Below are 22,444 nucleotides of genomic sequence, written 5' to 3'. Positions count from 1 at the left end.
TGCCATGCTAGTTGTTGTTAGTTGTAGTGCTTCTTGTCCTCTTTCGTGTCATGCCTTGGTTGATTATATTTGAGTTGTGTTGATGCGTGTTTCCGGTTTGCTTCGTCTCGATAGAGTTCCGCAGCGTGCCGGATTGTGAGGACCCGTTCGACTACGTCGGTTCGTCTGCTTCACGGAGTCATTCTTCTTCCAAGCGGGATCTCAGGCAAGATGACCATTTTCCCAGATACCATTACTATCATTGCCATGCTAGTTTTATTGCTTCTATCGATTATGTCTCGTTGCCTACCACATGTTAAATATCAGCCTCTCAACAATGCCATGAAAAAAACCTTCAACCTGTTCGACCTAGCAAACCACTGATTGGCTATGTTACTGCTTGCTTAATCCTGTGTTAGTGTTGCTAGTTGCAGGTGCAGTTGCTTCCATGTGAAAACATGGGTTCCTTGTTATATCACCCTATTAAATGTTATTTAATTTAATGCACCTATATACTTGGTGTTTTGTTCCACCTTTGCCCCCTTAGTTTCGGCTACCGGTGTTATGTTTCATAAATGAGCGCTCCTAACACAATCGGGGTTGTTATGGGGACCCCCTTGATAATTCGTTTTAGATTAAAGCTGGTCTGGCAAGACCCAACATTGGTACTACATTTGCCCAACATAATAATTTGATAATACTGAAATGCATAGGGAGTTAGCGCTACCCGAGGAGTAATTCTACATAATACAGGTAGGGCCAGTGCTGATGGTGCTAGTCCAAAACAGAGCACTGTGCGGGGCCACCGCGAGGAAACTCGAGGTTTGGCACTCGTACGCGTCGCTCATCCGTCGTGTCTGAGAACGAGATACGCGGCTCCTATCGGGATCGTCGACACGCCGGGCGGCCTTGCTGGATTAGTTTTGCCTTTGACGAGATATCTTGTGCATCGGGATTCCGGTGATGCTTTGGGTAATCTCAGAGTTGAGGTTTTCCACTAAGGAATCCGACGAGATTGCGAGCTTCGTGATCGAGGATTTCTATGCGGCTTGTGGTAATTTGTGATGGACTAGTTGGAGCACCCCTGCAGAGTTAAATCTTTCGGAAAGCCATGCCCGCGGTTATGTGGCAACATAGAAACTTTGTTTAACACTGGTTCTAGATAACTTGAAGTTAACTTAATTAAAATATGCCAACTGTGTGCGTAACCGTGATTGTCTCTTTCGTGAGTTCCTTCTCCGATCGACGACACGGTGGGGTTATGTCTGACGTAGGTAGGTGTTCAGGATCATTCATTTGATCATCAGTAGACACGTCAGTTAAGCGTAGATCTTCCCCCTCTTATTTCTTGTACTCGTAAGTTTAGCCATCAAATATATGCTTAGCCGCTGCTGCAACCTCACCACTTAACCATACCTCACCCATTAAGCTTTGTTAGTCTTGATACCTTTGGAAATGAGATTGCTGAGTCCCCTGTGGCTCACAGATTACTACAACACCAGTTGCAGGTACATGTAAAGGTTACTTGACGCGAGCGCATTGATTGTTCATTTGGAGTTGCTTCTTCTTCTTCTTCATCATCGATCTAGGATGGGTTCCAGGCCGGCAGCCTGGGATAGCAAGGATGGACGTCGTTCTTCTTTTCTCGTTTGTTTTCGTCCGTAGTCGGACCCTGCTCTTACTCTTGATGATTATGTATTGTACTGTTGTGAAGCTTGTGGCGAGTGTAAGCCAACTCTATTTATATATCTCTTCTTTTCAGTACATGTACTTGTAACGATATCCATTCTTGCGACACGACGAGATGCGCTTCTATCCCTGACGAGGCCTTCGTGCCAAATTGAGGATAGGGTCGCATCTTGGGCGTGACAGCTTCCTAACCAGCTTCTCAGTACTACCTGATTACTTATGCTCCCACTGAAGGTAAATATTGCACTGGTCGATATGCTAATATATAGTTCTGCTAAAATTTAGCATTGCATGCTCGGTCAATCCATTGGCTTGTTGTAATAGGGTAGCTCCTTTGCAGTTTGCTCTCTAGCTGATTTCTTCTCTGTTGCAATCTCATCTTTGTAGCATGGTGGCCATCTAGTTCATCCATTGTTTGAGGTACTGCAGATATCCCTATACCGTAACATACTCTGGTTCTGTCTGCTTTGTATTTACAGATGTAGATCTTCGTGAAGACCCTTACCGATAAGACCATCACCCTTGAGGTTGAGTCCTCTGACACCATCGACAATGTCAAGGCAAAGATCCAGGACAAGGAGGGCATCCCCCTGGACCAGCAGCGTCTCTTCTTCGTTGGCAAGTAGCTCGAGGATGGACGCACCCTCGCGACTACAACATCCAGAAGGGGTCCACCTGGCCTCCACCTGGTGCTCACGTTTTGTGGTGGTATGCAGATCATCGTCAAGACCCTCACCGGCAAGACAATCACCCTGGAGGTGGAGTCCTCGGACACCATTGACAACGTGAAGGCCAAGATCCACGACAAGGAGGGCATCCCCCGAGACCAGCAGCGTCCCATCTTTGCTCGCAAGCAGCTCGAGGATGGCCGCACCATGGCTGATTACAACATGTAGACAAAGTCCAACCACCATCTGGTGCTCAGGCTCCGTGATCGCATGCAAATCTTTGTCAAGACCCTCACCAGTAAGACCATCACCCTCGAGGTTGAGTCTTTTGACACCATTAGCAATGTAAAGGCCAAGATCCAAGACAAGGAGGTCATTCCCCCGGACTAGCAACGTCTAATCTTCGCCGACAAGCAGCTTGAGGATGGCCGCATCATGGCGGACTACAACATAAAGAAGGAGTTCACCCTCCACCTGGTGCTCCGCCTCCGTGGTGGCATGCAGATATTTGTGAAGACCCTCACCGGCAAGACTATCACCATGGAGGTGGAGTCATCTGACACCATAGACAACGTGAAGGCGAAGATCCAGGACAAGGAGGGCATCCCCCGGACTAGCAGCGCCTCATCTTTGCTGGTAAGCAGCTTGAGGATGGCCGCACCCTAGCGGACTATAACATCCAGAAGGAGTCCACCCTTCACTTGGTGCTCCGTCTCCGTGGTGGCCAGTAAAGTGCCTGGCGATGGAGCTGCTTCTGTCTCTGGGTTTACAAGGCTCGTTTTACTTATCTTCTCAAGTCATTCTATTCTGAGTTACCCTCATTTTTTCGACGGGGATTAAGAACTAGGCTTCTTATCTACTCCCTCCGTTCCTAAATATAAGACCTTGTAGAGATTGCACTATGGACTACATACGGATGTATATAGACATATTTTAAAGTGTAGATCCACAAGAGGCACAAGTCGTGTGTGCCAAAATTACCTGTGTGTTCCTTCTTCAACCTCCAGCTTATGTGCGTGTTCTTCTACCTTTGTGTTTGAGAGTCTTCGTCTTTCTCGGGCAGCCCCAACATTTGGTATACAGAGCTTCGGTGCGATCCACTACGTCGGCCATGTCCATCGTCCCGTACGGCGCCGGAGGGAGCATGGTGTCGCTCCCCGTGCCGATGCTCACCGGTGACAACTACACCGTGTGGGCGATCAAGGTGGAGGAGAACCTCGACGCGCAAGGGCTGTGGGAAGCGGTGGTTCCGACGGAGGACTCGGCGGCGGCGGTCATCACGAAGAAGGACAAGCCGGCGAGGGCATACCTCCTCGGAGCGCTCTTCGAAGACATCCTGCTGCAGGTGTCGTCGAAGAAGACGGCGGTGGAGCTGTGGGCGAGCCTGAAGACACGGTTCATCGGTGCGGACCGGGTGAGGGCGGCGCGGTTCTCCACTCTTCGCGGTGAGTTCGATCACCTACGCATGGAGGACGGCGACGAGCTGGACGCGTACGCCGGGAGGATCAGCAACATGGCAGCAAGGTATGCGGCCCTTGGAGCGACGCTCGACGACGCGGCAATGGTGAAGAAACTGCTCGACACCGCGCCGGACCGGCTGTACGCAGCGGTGGCCGGAATTGAGCAGTTCTGCGACGTCGACAAGATGCCTTCGAGGAGGCGCTCGGGCGGCTGAAGGCGTTCGAGGAGCGGACGAGGCGGCACACTCAGGATAGCGGCGGACGAGGCGGCACACTCAGGGTAGCGGCGGACGAGGCGGCGACCAGCTCATGCTCACGGCAGCGCAATGGGAGGCGCGGAAGGGTGAGTGCGGTGGCGCGGGCAAGAGGAGGAACAACTTCGACATCCGCAAGGTGTGCTGCTACAACTGCCAAGACTACGGGCATTATGCTAAAGATTGCACCGTGCCAAGGAAGGAGCAGGCTCATCTCGCCACCGTGGATGCCGACGACAAGCCGGCGCTGCTGTGAAGGTCGTCATGGAGGTGATCGAATAAACAAGAACAAGGTTAGGGGGGTGATTGTTAGAGTTAACCTTGTTGTTTAGTGTGTTAGTTAGCAGCATGCACAAAGCTCCGTAGAGTTGCAGCGGCCGAGTCTTGTGACAGATAGAGAGTGGAGCTAGAAGCGGACGCTGCTAGTGGAGACGTGCGTCAAGTGTGCCGTTGTGTGGGCAAGCTCCTAGTGTGCTACAGACTTAGGAATGACTCAAGCTTTGTGACGCGGGTGAGCTGTTGGAGTAAGAATCGGATCCAGCCGATATGTGTGGCTGAACCGTTGTGGACGCGTGCATGCAGAAGTGGATTAGTGCATGCAGCTAGGTAGTTTGTTAGTGGGTTAGTGCGTGGGTGTGTTGGCCGAGTGACTCGGCTATTAAAGCCCATGTATCTGCATTGTGATTCTGTGTGCGTGTGTGAAGGAAAAACAGAAGAGGCACAAGTCGTGTGTGCCAAAATTACCTGTGTGTTCCTTCTTCAACCTTCAGTTTGTGTGTGTGTTCTTCTACCTTTGTGTTTGAGAGTCTTCGTGTTTCTCGGGCAGCCCCAACAATGAACGCACATATTGGTCGAAGTTGCAAAGAGTATTGTTACGGCTCTTGTTGTAACTTGTAATGAGTCGAAGTTGCAAAGAGTATTGTTAGGGATCTTGTTGTAACTTGTAATGAGTCGAAGTTGCAAAGAGTATTGTTACGCTCTTGTTGTAACTTGTAATGAGGGAAACAGAGAATAGGATCGCAAGATGGGTTGCTTGTGATCCGGCCGATCTTTTTCTATGATCAGCCACCTGTGCAGCAGGCCCAAAAATAAAATATTCAAACGATATGGTTTTGTTGTTGTCCCAAGTTTAAATTCGTGGTGTGCAGCATTTTTGACAATGTAGTTTTTCATAAGTTACTCATTTATTAAAAATTTAGGGTACACAGTAGAAGTCGTGTTGCACAATCCGCATATCACTGTTGGCCATGTATCAGCATGATCTAAATCTGAATGTATCCCTGATCTACCACAAGCTGTTTATGAAGAGCGCTCTCTCTCTCTCTCTCTTGATACATCATCTTTATCTCTTTTGTGATACCTTTCATTCTTATCCAGTGGTTCATTGATGATAGTGAGTGAAAAAAACAAAAAGAAGAAGAATTAATCAGCCAACGCTTGTTAACATTCGAAAAATATGTTGGAAAGAATGAGAAGGCAAGGGAGGCTCTATAAATTGGCGGGGGTATTTATAATAAATGCGAAACATGGAGAATTTGAGACCACAGATCATGTGCAATGTTAGGTGCAGGAGTTAATCCCTTTGCAGGTTAAAATTAATAATAGGTAAATTAAACACGTGTATATATACATGTTGTAAGGTGGTAAGGATCCTATACGATTCGAACTTCGATTTTGTTTTGCGCATGCTCTTATGAAATGTGTACACATTGATGATGATTGTATCATGCCCCACCTTATTTTAGGCGGAGACAGTGTGTTATTGATGATGATTGTAGTGTCGCCATGAAACATGGAGATGCTAGTGTATTATTAAACGCGTGTTCGCACGTCTTCCCGCAACATTTGCCATCCCTATTTTTTCGACTACCTCCTTCATGATGATTTGGGCAAGTTCATGCTGGATGTGATAGAACTCAGATCGAAGTCGATGATCCGGGATATCTCCTAGGTTCTTTGCCCATTGCAGAATATGGGCATCGCCGGATCTAGGTGACATGCGAAGGTTCGGCTGATCCCATTTGTACTCCAACATGTGGTGGAGGACATAGAATCCATCACTAAGAATACCACTCGGTTGCTGTATATGCAGTAGAAGTCGATCTTATGGCCGAAGGTGGGTCCGCGGTTCCTTGTCTTCCTGATCGTGATCTCTCCACCCCGTAGGCCGTAGAAAAAGATAGCACTGTCGAGGACAGACTTGATGTGGGTGTAATCCTTTTTCTTCATGTTCTTCGATGAGTCCAAGTAAAGAGCGAGGGAGAATCGTCGGTAAAGGATGATGAGGACGGCGTGCCCGTCGCTGCGTGCAAATGAATGATTGAACTCGAAGGAAAGATATCCGTGGATGACTTATATGGGATGATAAGGCACGAGAATCGTCTCCTTGTCCTTATTGGCGACCATGAAATCGAGGATGTAGTTACTCGCGTATTCACGGTGCTTTGGGCAGACTGCTAAGAAGCCCTCATGCATGAAGTACGGGTCAGCGACATAGATATAATGTATCCGCTTAATTCTGATGATGTGGTTCATATGCAAGGCAAAAAGGCGGACAAACGTAAAATCCAACTTTTTCAAGTGAAACGTAAAACAGTAAACCTTTCTCAAATCCGTGAACATTTGTTCAAAATATGAGGACTGTTTCAAATCCATTGGGCGGTGCAGAGCTTTTCTTTAGGGGGTAAACCAGGTTTTATTGATCATGGGGTTGCCCAAGCTACACGTGTGTCCCTGGTCTAATGTGACTACTTGGCTAAAGTATGTGCTTCTTTGTTTAACTCACGACTCTCGAAAATAAAATTACAGGTAAATATAGATGAATGATTTTTAATCTCCCTAATGATAGTGCCATATCTCCCTTGATTGCCCTGGAGGATATCTCTCACTACTTTCTTAGAATCTGATGCAACTACAAAGCTTTGCAAGAATAGGTCTTCGGCCAAGGAAAGAGCCTCCCTCCATGTGATTGCTTCTAGCTTTGCAGGTTCATGGATACCATTATATTGCGCTGTACAGAGCTGGTCTACTGTAGTGCACCAGGCTGACCCAACAAGCCATTAAGTGCTTTGTTTTTTGGTTTATTCTTTTTTCTCATTTTTCATGGTTTTCTACTTTTTTTAACTGCACAATATTTTTATTAAAATTTTCTTTTATTTGTTTAGCATGTAATTGGAAGTGTTCACTATATTTTATAAAAGTTTATTGCATACTTAAATTATGTTTGACGTGTAATAAAACATTTCTTCGTGTATTTAAAAATGGTCATTGTATACTAACAAAGTTCATCGTATACTTTAAAATGTAAATTGTGTTTAATACAAATATTACACATATTGAATGGTCATATGTTTAGAAAGTTGTTTGCCATGCATTAAAAAGTTGTTAAGCATGTATTAAAAATGTTCCCCGTCCGCTGTGTATTAAAATAATGTTCTTGATGTTTTAAAGAAATTCTCCCTTTGTAAAAAATGGAAGGAAAAAAGAAATAAAAGTCAGAAGGAAAAGAAAGAACAAGAAAAATAGACCCATAAAATGGAATAAATACAACAACAAGGAAACCAAAAAAAAAGGCAACAAACAAAACAACTGGAAAAGGCTCGAACAAAAGAGAAAAGAAAAAAAGAAAAAAAATGCAGCCGGAGAGGGCAACTATTGCTAAGTTACCATTCAGGGCACGAGGAGCTTGATCACTAAATTAGTACACCAAAATGAATCCTACGTACAAGAACTCGGTCCCTAGCTAGTAAGTGTATTCATTACCCAAATTTTTCTTCCATTTCTCTCGCTCCTTGGAAACAAAATAAATCAAACAATAACCTTTTCCTGATTCGGAGGAAGAATGAAAGACGGGGGATGGGGGGGGGGGGGGTAACAGAAAAAATCTGCTTTAATATATACTCCCTCCGTTTTTAAATATAAGTCTTTTTAGATGTTTCATTGAAAGACTACATACGGATGTATATAGACACGCTTTAGAGTATAGATTCACTCATTTTGCTATGTATGTACTCTTCTAGTTGAATCCTTAAAAGACTTATATTTAGGAACGGAGGGAATAGTTGTTTGGATGTGATCCTTTTTAAATCTAATCTTTGGTACTCACTTCATTTTTTATACAAGGCACAAACCCATATTATAGGTATCAAGACAAAACCTAATATATTTTAAGTCAATGTTGCAAGACAACTTGTATCCTTGTTTGTCGCGTAAATTAATGTGTATTTTTCTCTCGTGCACATCAACCCAATGATATCACTCCTGCATGCACGGAAGAAATAATTAATGTGTATTTTTTCTCTTGTACACATCAAGGAGTACTACAAAGCAAACATCATTAATATTGCATCTAATAGTGTTAGCGTCCTTGTATTTCTGCAAATTGTAATTTTAATAATGACCTTGTAAATAGAAATGAAGAAAGTACACAGTTGGAGACGCCTTGATGCCGCAGATAGCGATTGTCTCTACGATATTAATACCTTGCACCAAACTGTACCCACGCGTTTTGGGCATATATACCCATCAAACAGTAGGAAGCCCCTGTAAACCTTGGAACATTGTTAGATGCGTGGGCATGGGAAGTATCGGGACATGTAAACGTGCACCGACTAAGTTTGTATGGAGACAGGGATTTCAATATTGTTTGATCCCCTTCCGCGTCTCAACGACGTTGGTACTTCATGCAAGACGAATCCCAGTTACTCGCATGGCTCCCCATCTTGCCTATCGAAGCAGTGGCATCTCATGCAAAATTCCGTCGCGAGCTCCCTTCTTGCGAGGCTCCCTTCTATGACGGTAATTGGGCGTCGGTCAATCAACGCAAAACTAAAGTTATCATGCACTACACACTAGTAGGGATGGGCCTTTAGCCGCGGTCCGTAAGCGGCTTTAGTCCCGGTTCACCAATCGGGACTAAAGGGGCGGGACTAAAGGCCCTGTTACAAGCCCGGACTAAAGGTGCTTCACGTGGGCGCCTCGTAGCGCCCCAAGGGCAGGCCCTTTAGTCCCGGTTCGTTACACGGACCGGGACTAAAGAGTTTCAGATTTTGCTTATTTTTTGATTTTTTTTGAATGAAATTATTTTTGGATTTTAGGGTTTAGGTGTTCGGGAGATTAACGTGATGCCTCGTTTGGTGTTCGGGAATTAGTTTTCATATAATTTAAATAGAAATAATTATGCATATATATAAGATTAACTTATCTTACAAGCGAGCATATATATACAATTATATGGAGATCTGAATTATCGGGACTAGAGCCCGTCTATTCAATTACATGAACGAACATCAGTAATGGCCTCTAGCTACACTAAATCGTCCTTTGTCATCTATAGCTTCCGTCCTCAGAAAGATCGCAAGCTCCTCTGCAACAGCAATCGCGCGTTGCTCTGGTAGGACATTCGTCCTCATGCCGTGTACTATATAAGAAGAGGAGATGAATCAATCATGATAACAAAGAATGACGTGTAAAAATAGAGGTGTGAATGTTCATTGCTTACGTCGAATCTATGATCCTTGTGCTCAGAGGTAAATGTGCGAATGGTCTCGCAAACATAGTATCCGCATAGATGCGTCCCCCGTGGCTGCTGGTCGCACTTTACGAGAATAGAATATATATAATCAAAATAATAATCTAGCATCATAAATGTATTGAAAATAGAAGTATATCATACTACTACTTACCTGAGCCGCTCTAAAGGTCAGCTTCTCAGGCTCGATACCGGGAGTCACGCACTTGAATCGTTTCCAAACCCTGCCCGACAAGGATAATGATTTGCTAAGTTTTTCATTAATTGATATATCAGAAAATCATTGAAAGAGACCGATAGAGCGCAAGAATGATTAAAATTACCCTTGGAGCATGTCCTGCAGGCTTCGGAACTGTTCCAAGGGTCTCGATAATGGGTCGAAGGCATCAACTCTTCCCTTATCAATTGAATGTCCAACAGAATCCAATGGAAGCTGCACATGTATATATATATATATATGTGTGTGTGTCAGTAACTTATCAATTACACTTATAAGTGAAAGGACACAACAGAGCAAAGACCCTCACCTGAAGTTGTATGGAAACAGTATGTGGTCACAGAAATTTTGATCTGCTAGAAACCTTAGAAGGTTTTCCTCCATCTCCTTGGGATAATTAGTTAGCGTCGCTATACGTATTTTATCTGGGTCAATAAACCCAATATTTAGGATGTTCTTACTTTTACAATCCAGAATCTTCATTCTGCATAATAGAGTACAAGTTATATATAGACAATGAATTGAAATAACTAAACAAGTTATATGTAGACAACAAATTAAAAAACTTACAGACAATAGCAACTCATAAGCGATTTGTCGAGGGCGTCGCCATTGTACATCTGGAAGAGTTCATCAAAGTCGATATGGATTTCTTCGGGGCGACCGTAGTACTCACGTGGGACACTCACCACGATCATCGTTCTCCCATTCTTTGATTCACTTAAGTACCATGTATGCAAGTAACACATATTTGTTGTGAGATCATCTTTGCTGACCAAAAGCTCTTCCATGACAAGCTGTGGCCTAGGGGCTACCACAGCCTTGGGTAACCTGTCGTCTTGGGAAGCCAGAACATCTTCAACCGAGACACCCCATTCAGCCGCCCACTTCTTTGCTAAATCAAAATCTTGCCCCTGCACCGGAGGGGGAACATTCTCGGTTAACACCTTGAGGGGGGGGATCGACTGTTTGGCATGTTGCCCAAGCTGAGGAACGTCTGATTTTTTATTGCTTGTAGTTGATCTTGATTTTCTCCCACTTGCACTTGCACGTGATCTGCTCTTTTTCACTTCCTTCTGCAATGTGCGTGTATAGTCATCAGGCTTATGGTGTAAGTTATACTATGATGGAAGGGTCGTGAAGTATTTTGCAAATGCTATTTCCTTCTCGTTGTATTCCGGGCGGGGCTCGGGTTCCTACTTTTTCATCTGCGCATCATGATGTCCCTTTGCTATCCTGGCGTTTTCCACGGGGGTACAATCATAAGGTCTGATAGGAAGATTAGCATGAGGTACCTTTGGGAGGGGCGATCGTTTGCGCTTTGGGGGCTCCGTCGCTTAGAAATCGTCGGCGGAGCGTTCTTGGTGGCACACTCCCGCTTAGTATCCGGAGCGGGCGGCGGCGGAGACGGACGACCCAAGTCCGGCGACGGTGATCGAGATGGACTCGTGTTGTGCTGGCCGACGTCATGTGGAGGGCTTGGAGGTAATGGAGGTGTAGGTGACCTGCGACGACTCGGAGGCGGTGTTGTCCTTGGGGCCGAGCCTGGAAGCTTGATGTAGTTCTTGTCCCATAGGATGACTCCACCCAATACTTCTCCGAGTGTCCTCTCATCTTCGGGTCCAGCTATGTCGAGCTCCATATCATGAAACCCCGTCATGATTTCATCCACCCCGACTTTAGCAAAGCCAGCTGGAATCTCACGGCCATGCCAGCGTGCATCAGGGCCAGAAGGTAAAGCTTGTCCGATGGCCACCTTCATGGATATGTTCTTGAATTTCTGATGGAGTTCACATGATGTTGACTCCTTGATTCCATTCACGGGGTAGCCGGGACCGCCCTCTATCATTCTTCGTGCATCGTCGGGCGGGGCCTCAGATTCAGCCACGCTGCTTTTCCGCTTAGATGGGGCGCCGGTAATATCAAGTGCAGGATCTTCCTGGCGCGCTACTCCTCTAAGCTCATTCCAAAGATTATCTTTGTACCTTTCGGCGACATAGTCACTATCGGCTGCCCCTTTGCGCTTGTTCCACTCCCGAACGCTGATCGGGACGTGATCCCTAACGAGAACTCCGCATTGCTTCTTGAATGTGTCAGCAGCATTTTTAGGAAGCTTGGGTTCGCCCGTAGGCAATATCACCTCAAAGGTGTAATGCGTCCGTGCATCCAACTTTCTAGTCAGGCCTCGTTTCGTAGCTTTGCTCGATGTGGAGGCCTAAGAGGGAGAAACATTCGTCAAATGAATGTATATGTATACAATATAGAGCTATCTCCAATATTTTTCACATATTACAAGTGATTGTCGAACATCATATGTATACCTCGCCAGACTTTATTATTTCTTCACCGGCTTCTCCACCGGCTTCTCCATCAGTGGAGCTATCACCTTCTCCGTCATTGGACCTATCTCCTGCCCCATCTGCTTCATCTTCGTGTCGGTCGACCTCCATTCCATATCCGGAGGGGTTTAGATATCTCCTGCCCCATCGGCTTCATCTTCGTGCCATGCCTCGGCACCCTCACTGGCCCACGCGACTGCCACCAAACAAGGATCGGGTCAACGACGGGCTGGCTCCTCACCAACCTACGCCCCCCGGAAGGTAGCACCTCCCAATACCAGCCGGGCAGAGCCCAGTCCCGGACAGGGCCCCTCTGATCAAGCACGTGTCCTCCGCCGAGTTGACGACGAGGATGCGGGATAGGCATCGTAAAATGAACTAAAAAACTAAACTAGTTCTATTAATTTTCTTGCTAAAAATAAACTATTAACACTTAAGCATATACAATAGCAAAATTAAACTATTAACACTTAGGAATATACAATAGCAAAATTAAGCAATAATCTAAGAAACACTATTAACACTTAAGCATATACACTATACAATAGCAAAATTAAATGACAAAAAAAATATTTCTTCTTCTTGTAACCCTAAACTAATTTTTCCTCTTCTTCTATTTCTCCTCTTCTTCTACTTCTTCTTCTACTTCTACTTCTCCTCTTCTTCTACTACTTCTCCTCTTCTCTTCTTCTACTTCTCCTCTCCTCCTCTTCTAATTTTTTCTCTTCTTCTCCTCTCCTCCTCTTCTTATTCTCCTTTTTCTTCTTTTCTTCTCCTCCTCTTCTTATTTTCCTTTTTCCTAATTCTAAATATTACTAACCCTAATAATCTAACACAAACCTAATAACAATAGGAATTAAATGACAAAAAATATCTTTTCCTTTCTTTCTTCTCCTTTTTCTTCCTTTCTTCTCCTTTTTCTTCCTTTCTTCCCTTTTTCTTCTTTTCTTCTCCTTTTTCTTCTTTTCTTCTCCTTTTTCTTCTTTTCTTCTCCTTCCCTTTTTCTTCTTTTCTTCTCCTTTTTCTTCCTTTCTTCTCCTTTTTCTTCCTTTCTTCTCCTTTTTCTTCCTTTATTCTCCTTTTTCTTCTTTTCTTCTCCTTTTTCTTCTTTTCTTCTACTGGCCGGAGTGTTGGAGAGGAGGGGCCGGGGGGCTTACCGGCCGGAGGTGTCGACGGCGCGCGACGAGGAGGACGGCGCGGCGCGCTGCGAGGAGGACGGCAGCGGCGAGGAGGACGCCGGCGATGGCGAGGAGGACGGCAGGCGGCGGCGAGCAGGACGGCGGGCAGCCTGACGGCGTCGTCGAGTTCGTCGCTCTGTCGCGCCGGGCAGGAGAACGAGTAAGAAGGAGAGAAGGAAATGCGATTTGGGTTGGAAATTTTCTAATTCCCGCTTATATAGGTGGATCTTTAGTCCCGGTTCGGGGCTCGATCCGGGACTAAAGACCCCCTTTAGTCCCGGGTGGAGCCACAACCCGGGACTAAAGCCCCTTTTTCGGCAGACCAGAAGGCGAAAAGAAGGGGCCTTTAGTCCTGCGGCGTGGCTCCAACCGGGACTAAAGCCCCTCCTCGGTTGCACGATAAGTTTAGTCCCACCTCGCCCAGCGAGGGGGACTGACACTTGTTTATAAGCCACAGCGCAGCTTCTCCATCGAGCTCCTCTCTAAAGGAGGCTTACGGGTCTAAACTCACCGAAAATTGAAACTATATTCGAAATTATGGAGAAAATTCAACCTGAATTCAAAGTGAACTCACTTTGAATTCAGGTTGAATTTTCTCCATAAATTCTCATATAGTTTCAATTTTTTTCTATTTTCATAATTAATAATTTTGACTATCCAAACTATTATCTATTTTGTTATTTTCAATTAAAAACTATGTTTATTAAAAATTCTTTTTGCATATTTGAGAATTTGACAAAACTATGATAATGAAAAGTGTTTGAAATTGAATAAATAATGCAAAACTATTTTCTATTTTCATAACTAATAATTTTGACTATCCGAACTATTATCTATTTTGTTATTTTCAATTAAAAACTATGTTTATTAAAAATTCTTTTTGCACATTTGAGAATTTGACAAAACTATGATAATGAAAAGTGTTTGAAATTGAATAAATAATGCAAAACTATTTTCTATTTTCAAAAATAATTATTTTGACTATCCAAACTATTAATTATTTTGTTATTTTCAATGAAAAACTATGTTTATTAAAATTCTTTTTGCATATTTGAGAATTTGACAAAACTATGATAATGAAAAGTGTTTGAAATTGAATAAATAATGCAAAACTATTTTCTATTTTCAAAAGTAATTATTTTGACTATCCAAACTATTAACTTATTTTTTTTGAGCTAGTTGACCCTGAAATTGAAAAGCACTACAAATGAACTCTGAAAATGTTGATATTTGGCATGCTATCATCATTTCACCCACATAGCATGTGTTAAAAAGTTGAGAGGGCTACGACAATAACTGTATGCACTTCGTGTACAAAACGGACAATCTCTCTCGAAGTATGAGCGTTTCGAACGAGAACTCATCTCTTACAAAGGGATTTCATTTTTTTGAACTTATTTGAACTCCATACTTTTTGTGTATTCAAAATGCACCATTCAAAGGCACATCACAAAATTTCAACAATTTCTGACTTCATTTGGTATTCTTCGTGCATTTACTTATTGTTTTTGAGCTAGTTCACCCTGAAATTGAAAAGCACTACAAATGAACTCTGAAAATGTTGAAAGTTGGCATGCTATCATCATTTCACCCACATAGCATGTGTTAAAAAGTTGAGAGGGCTACGACAAAAACTGGATGCAGTTCGTGTACAAAACGGACAATCTCTCTCGAAGTATCAGCGTTTCGAACAAGAACCTCTTACAAAGGGATTTCATTTTTTGAACTTATTTGAACTCCATACTTTTTGTGTGTTCAAAATGCACCATTTAAAGGCACATCACAAAATTTCAACAATTTCTGACTTCATTTGGTATTTTCGTGCATTTACTTTTTTTTTGAGCTAGTTGACCCTGAAATTGAAAAGCACTAGAAATGAACTCTGAAAATGTTGAAAGTTGGCATGCTATCATCGTTTCACCCCCATAGCATGTGTTAAAAAGTTGAGAGGGCTACGACAAAAACTGGATGCACTTCGTGTACAAAACGGACAATCTCTCTCGAAGTATCAGCGTTTCGAACGAGAACTCATCTCTTACAAAGGGATTTCATTTTTTTGAAATTATTTGAACTCCATACTTTTTGTGTGTTCAAAATGCACCATTCAAAGGCACATCACAAAATTTCAACAATTTCTGACTTCATTTGGTATATTTCGTGCATTTACTTATTTTGTTTGAGCTAGTTGACCCTGAAATTGAAAAGCACTACAAATGAACTCTGAAAATGTTGAAAGTTGACATGCTATCATAATTTCACCCACATAGCGTGTGTTAAAAAGTTGAGAGGGCTATGACAAAAACTGGATGCAGTTCGTGTACAAAACGGACAATCTCTCTCGAAGTATGAGCGTTTCGAACGAGAACTCATCTCTTACAAAGGGATTTCATTTTTTTGAACTTATTTGAACTCCATACTTTTTGTGTGTTCAAAATGCACCATTCAAAGGCACATCACAAAATTTCAACAATTTCTGACTACATTTGGTATATTTCGTGCATTTACTTTTTTTTGAGCTAGTTGACCCTGAAATTGAAAAGCACTACAAATGAACTCTGAAAATGTTGAAATTTGGCATGATATCATCATTTCACCCACATAGCATGTGTTGAAAAATTGAGAGGGCGACGACAAAAACTGGATGCACTTCGTCTACAAAACGGACAATCTCTCTCGAAGTATCAGCGTTTCGAACGAGAACTCATCTCTTACAAAGGGATTTAATTTTTTTGAACTTATTTGAACTCCATACTTTTTGTGTGTTCAAAATGCACCATTCAAAGGCACATCAAAATTTCAACAATTTCTGACTTCATTTGGTATTCTTCGTGCATTTACTTTTTTTGAGCTAGTTGACCCTGAAATTGAAAAGCACTACAAATGAACTCTGAAAATGTTGAAAGTTGGCATGATATCATCATTTCACCCACATAGCATGTGTTAAAAATTTAAGAGGGCTACGACAAAAACTGGATGCACTTCGTGTACAAAACGGACAATCTTTCTCGAAGTATCAACGTTTCGAACGAGAACTCATTTCTTACAAAGGGATTTCATTTTTTTGAACTTATTTGAACTTCATACTTTTTGTGTGTTCAAAATGCACCATTCAAAGGCACATCACAAAATTTCAACAATTTCGTATATGGTGGACACTAGCTCACCTATGGTATACGGTGGACATTCATCTTCTCTCATATATGATGGACACTAGCTCACCTGATTTTTCAACCGTCGATGATGGTCACTACTCCTACTTCCCCTAGTGCATAACCAATATCTAGCACAAGGAGAAGAAGGAGAAACGACCCCCCACAACAACAGTCGACATTCTTTTTCTCTCATGTATGGTGGACACTCCCTCACCTGATTTTTCAACCGTCGATGATGGTCGCTACTCCTTCTTCCCCTAGTGCATAACAAATATCTAGCACAAAGAGAAGAAGGAGAAGCAACCCCCACAACAACAGTCGGCATTCTTCTTCTCTCATGTATGGTGGACACTCCCTCACCTGATTTTTTGACCGTCGATGATGGTCGCTATTCCTTCTTTCCCTAATGCATAACAAATATCTAGCACAAGGAGAAGAAGGAAAAGCGACCCCCACAACAAAAGTGGTTCCACGGCACGCCACGTGGTTCCGCTGCACGCCACGTGGGACTAATGGTCTTTCATTTTTAAATGATTGTTTTAATCAAAAACAGATCTGTTACAAAAGGGATTTCATTTTTTGAACTTATTTGAACGGAAGACTTTTTGTATATATATGTGGTCGAAATGCATGATACCATGAAGTTAGAAAGGGCTAAACCATTCAAAAGTAGCAAATGAAGTTAGAAAGGGCTAAACCATTCAAATTTGGACTATAATGGCACAAACAGAAACTAGACATATATAAATTGGTCCAAGCAGTACATGATACTAGTCCAAACAGTACATAATAATAGCTATCATAGATATATATATTCGAGGTGACGCTGGCCATAGTTGACGACTCGAATCAGAATGTCCACCTTATTCGAGGTGACGCTGGCCATAGTTGACGACTCGAATCTTGCGGTACAACTCGTATGAAACGTATGCATCTTTTGCTGCATACTCAATGTTGATACGATCAAGTGTGGCCTTCTCCCAAAGTTTGTGCTGAGACTTTGTGAAATTGGTCTTCATATTACCATATTCCTCGTCGATCAAGGCAACTGCCACATGAGCCATCGAAGTCCTGACATGTCGAAGCCTGAATACCGTTTGGAGATCAATGAGGCAACCAGTTGGTATCTCAATGCTGAAGCTGTACCTCATCTTCAGCTTGCCGTTCGTTATGTCAACGGTAGCAAAAGTTATGCCGCTGCGAAGGAAGTCCATGAGTTCTGGACAATGCTTGTCACTACTGCAACAGAAACAAATTAAAATGGAACAAATGTTACATACTGCTGCAATAAGGAAACATGTTTCACTACAACTAAAGAGAAAATTATCTTTAGGATTCAAATAGAACATATTGCTATCCTATGCAATTTTCATATCCTACGAATTGATCAAGAAACCGTAAATTAACTATGACATATATATATATATATTCTCCCACGGTTTTGCAAATACTCCCTCCATTCCTAAATATAAGACCTTTTAGAGATTGCACTATAAACTACATACAGATGTACTTAGACATATTTTAGAGTATAGATTCATTCATTTTGCTCCGTATGTAGTCTTCTAGTGAAATCTCTAAAAGGTCTTATATTTTGAAACGGAGGGAGTATTCAATAAGCTGGACATATTGCATATTGCTATCTAATGGAACCTAGAGAGCTCACTATAGCTATCCAATGGAACCTAGAGAGATCACTAGCTATATGCAATTTTCATGACTATGACATATCATATTGCTATCCAATGGAACCTAGAGAGATCACTAGCTATATGCAATTTTCATAACCTTGGATCAAAGAACACCGCATAAAATTGTATCACTACAACTATGATTTCAATGGAACATATTGAACCAATCAGATTTTTCATGTTGTGGAACACTATTCCAATCAGATTGTGTTCCCTTCAACTAATCAAAATTGTTTCACTACAACTATTGGAAGCGAACCAACTATGATTCCAATGGAACATATTAAACACTAGTTGATTCTAATACGATTTTTCAGATTATGGAACACTATTCCAATCAGATTGTGTTCCGTTCAACTAATCAAAATTGTTTCACTACACCTATTTGAAGCGAACCAACTATGATTCCAATGTAACATATTAAACACTAGTTGATTCTAATACGATTTTTCAGATTATGGAACACTATTCCAATCAGATTGTGTTCCCCTTCAACTAATCAAAATTGTTTCACTACAACTATTTGAAGGGAACCAACTATGATTGAAACAAATAAACTTACAATGTCATTACCTTGGATCAAAGAAAGCCTCAAAACTTACCTCGCCCATTGGAAGATCAAGACATGCTGTGCGAAACATAGTTGGATGACGGCAACACCGCGTTGATCGGCCGTGTACTACAGATCAGGCCCCAAGAACTTCTCATAATCCACTGCGGCGTCAAGCCATCGTTCCTTCAACTGTCTAAGAAAATGCGGCACCTCGCTGCTCTCGTTCGCGTACACGACATCGAGCTTGGTCTTGCCATGTGCGAGCACCTCTCCAAAGCGAGTTGGCATGGTGGAAGAAGAGAAGGGAAGAAGAGAGGAGAAGAACAAAGCGAGAGCGAGAGAGGAATAAGAACAGAGAAAGAAGGCGACGCGACACAGGCTCTGCTTCGGTTGTGGTTTTGTGAAGCGGGATGCAAACCGTTTGGACCTTTAGTCCCGGGTTGAACCACCAACCGGGACTAAAGAGGGATACCAACGGTTGCCACCACTACGGCAGGCCACGTGTTAGGCCTTTAGTCCTGGGATGAGCCACCAACCAGGACTAAAGAGGGATACCAACAGTTGCCACCACACCACTACCCACCGCGTAGCCCTTTAGTCCCGGTTTGGGACACGAACCAGGACTAAAGGCTCCTTACGGGCCGGGACTAAAGCCTCGAGGGAGGCATTGAGAATTGGGGCGACGTGGTCGGGCCTTTAGTCCCGGCCCAAAGGCAGGCCGGGACTAAAGGGTCCCGGCCAAAGGCCCGTTTTCCACTAGTGACAACCGTCTGATCGCATTGTGAGAAAACGATCAATTCTGGATACTTTAGCTAGTAAAAGATGATTTTGTAGCCGGCCGTTTTGGTGCTGCTCAAAATCTGTAGCAACACCAATGTTTTAGATCTACCGACCAAGAGTGCACAACGCACAAGAAACTTTTGTTTTTATCGAGGATCAGACCATACTAAGGGACTAACAAGAACACAGTAAATTACTGGATCATCCATAGTTCCCTAGCTTAGAATATAACCTGATGTGGTATCTTTCTTGAAGCTCTTTAAATGATTCCTCTGGAACTGAATCATTCCAGAGTGGGCAAAATAGATGTTGAAAACTTCTGGTAAAACTGACATAAATGGTCAATATGGTTCATAATTTTGGCTGTTCTAAGAATGCCAAGTGTTTTTTTTTAATCTAACAACTTTCTGTTTTGAAGCTTATCTCTCTTTTTATTTTCATCCAAATTAGTTGATATCTAAACTTATAGGGAGGTTTACATGCCTGACAGAACCGGTGGGAAGCCACCACCAAAGGTAGCGACACTCAGACGAAATTCAAAAAATATCCATCCATGTAACCTTCTGACTGTTACAAATATTTTCTTAGTTATTCAACATTGTCAACCTACATACTAGAATCCTAGAGCATATTCTTGGTCTGTTGGAGGTTCAGATTCAGCTGGGTTTCCTTTTGGACCGTGATACATTCAAATTTGAGCAGAACAGGTATATATATGTTTCTCATTTCTATGTGTAATGGTCATTTTCTCTTCAGTACTTTGGGGCAATTGTGTTACAAAAATAATATGAACATTTCACATTGGCGTGAACTTGCAGATTGATAACGTTATATTTTTTGGAAGAAACAATATGTATGAGTGGGAAAAAATATGTGTAAGTGGGGTAATAATACTCCCTCTGATCGAAAATAAATGGCGTGGTTTTAGTTCAAATTTGAACTAAAACGACAACACTTATTTGTACTAAAACCATGACACTTATTTCTGATTGGAGGGAGTATGTTTTTTCATTAGTGAAATGAAGACATTTTTTGGGGTTAGTAAAATCCAAATTGAAAGGAAAATAAAAACATGTTTCATCACCGAGACAACAAAACGTGTTTCAGATCTACCGACCAAGAGTGCGCAACGCACAAGGAACTTTTGTTTTTATCGAGGATCAGACCATACTAAGGGACTAACAAGAACACAGTAAATTACTGGATCATCCATAGTTCCCTAGCTTAGAATATAACCTGATGTGGTATCTTTCTTGAAGCTCTTTAAATGATTCCTCTGGAACTGAATCATTCCAGAGTGGGCAAAATAGATGTTGAAAACTTCTGGTAGAACTAACACAATTGGTCAATATGGTTCATAATTTTGGCTGTTCTAAGAATGTCAAGTGTTTTTTTTGAATCTAACAACTTTCTGTTTTGAAGCTTATCTCTCTTTTTACTTTCATCCAAATTAGTTGATATCTAAACTTATAGGGAGGTTTACATGCCTGACAGAACCGGTGGGAAGCCACCACCAAAGGCAGCGACACTCAGACGAAATTCAAAAAATATCCGTCCACTAGTAGAAAACGGGCCTTTGGCCTGGACCATTTAGTCCCGGCCTGCCTCTGGGCCGGGACTAAAGGCCCGGCCACATCGCCCCAATTCTCAATGCCTCCCTCGAGGCTTTAGTCCCGGCCCGTAAAGAGCCTTTAGTCCCGGTTCGTGTCCCAAACCGGGACTAAAGGGCTACGCGGCGGGCAGTGGTGGTGGCAACCGTTCGTATCCCCCTTTAGTCCCGGTTGGTGGCTCAACCCGGGACTAAAGGACTAACACGTGGCCTGCCGTAGTGGTGGCGACCATTGGTATACCTCTTTAGTCCCGGTTGGTGGCTCAACCCGGGATTAAAGGCCCAAACGGTTTGCATCCCGCATCGTTTCGGGCGATGAAAAGCACGAACCGAAGCGTACAGTCGTCATTTCTCTGTTTTTCTTCTCTCTCGCGTCGCCCTCTCTGTTCTTCTCCTCTCTTCTTCCCTTCTCTTCTTCCACCATGCCAACTATCTTTCGTGAGGTGCTCGCACATGGCACGACCAAGCTCCGTGTCGTGTACACGAACCTGAGCAGGGAGGTGCCGTTTTTTCTTCAACAGTTGAAGGACGATGGTTTGACCACGCAACGGATCATGAGAAGTTCTTCGGGCTTGATCTGGAGTACACGACCGATCAACGCGGTGTTGCCGTCATCCAAATATGCTTCGCAAGCCATGTCTTGATCTTCCAATGGGCGAGGTAAGTTTTGAGGCTTTCTTTGATCCAAGATAATGACATTGTAAGTTTATTTGTTTCAGTCATAGTTGGTTCCCTTCAAATAGTTGTAGTGAAACAATTTTGATTAGTTGAAGGGGAGCACAATCTAATTGGAATAGTGTTCCATAATTTAAAAAATCGTATTAGAATCAACTAGTGTTTAATATGTTCCATTGGAATCATAGTTGGTTCCCTTCAAATAGTTGTAGTGAAACAATTTTTATTAGTTGAAGGGGAGCACAATCTAATTGGAATAGTGTTCCATAATCTGAAAAATCGTATTAGAATCAACTAGTGTTTAATATGTTCCATTGCAATCATAGTTGGTTCCCATCAAATAGTTGTAGTGAAACAATTTTGATTAGTTGAAGGGGAGCACAATCTGATTGGAAAAGTGTTCCATAATCTGAAAAATCGTATTAGAATCAACTAGTGTTTAATATGTTCCATTGGAATCGTAGTTGGTTCCCTTCAAATAGTTGTAGTGAAACAATTTTGATTAGTTGAGGGGAACACAATCTGATTGGAATAGTGTTCCACAATCTGAAAAATCATATTAGAATCAACTAGTGTTTAATATGTTCCATTGGAATCATAGTTGGTTCCCTTCAAATAGTTGTAGTGAAACAATTTTGATTAGTTGAGGGGAACACAATCTGATTGGAAT

The 22,444-nt window shown here is 42.7% G+C and overlaps 1 pseudogene across 1 annotated transcript in view; it reads left to right on the top strand.

Annotated features, from left to right (window-relative positions):
* The first annotated feature begins 2,147 nt into the window (after positions 1-2,147).
* The window catches only part of LOC123413276, a 46,697-nt pseudogene continuing 26,400 nt past the window's right edge, over positions 2,148-22,444 (top strand). The window contains exons 1-2 of the transcript XR_006613717.1: positions 2,148-3,056; positions 11,319-11,323. The product of XR_006613717.1 is annotated as a polyubiquitin-like (transcript). The remainder of the gene's footprint in view (positions 3,057-11,318; positions 11,324-22,444) is intronic.

The sequence above is a fragment of the Hordeum vulgare genome, chromosome 7H, assembly GCF_904849725.1.
Source record: "Hordeum vulgare subsp. vulgare chromosome 7H, MorexV3_pseudomolecules_assembly, whole genome shotgun sequence".
Lineage (NCBI taxonomy): Eukaryota > Viridiplantae > Streptophyta > Magnoliopsida > Poales > Poaceae > Hordeum > Hordeum vulgare.
This window is presented reverse-complemented; position numbering and strand designations above follow the sequence as displayed.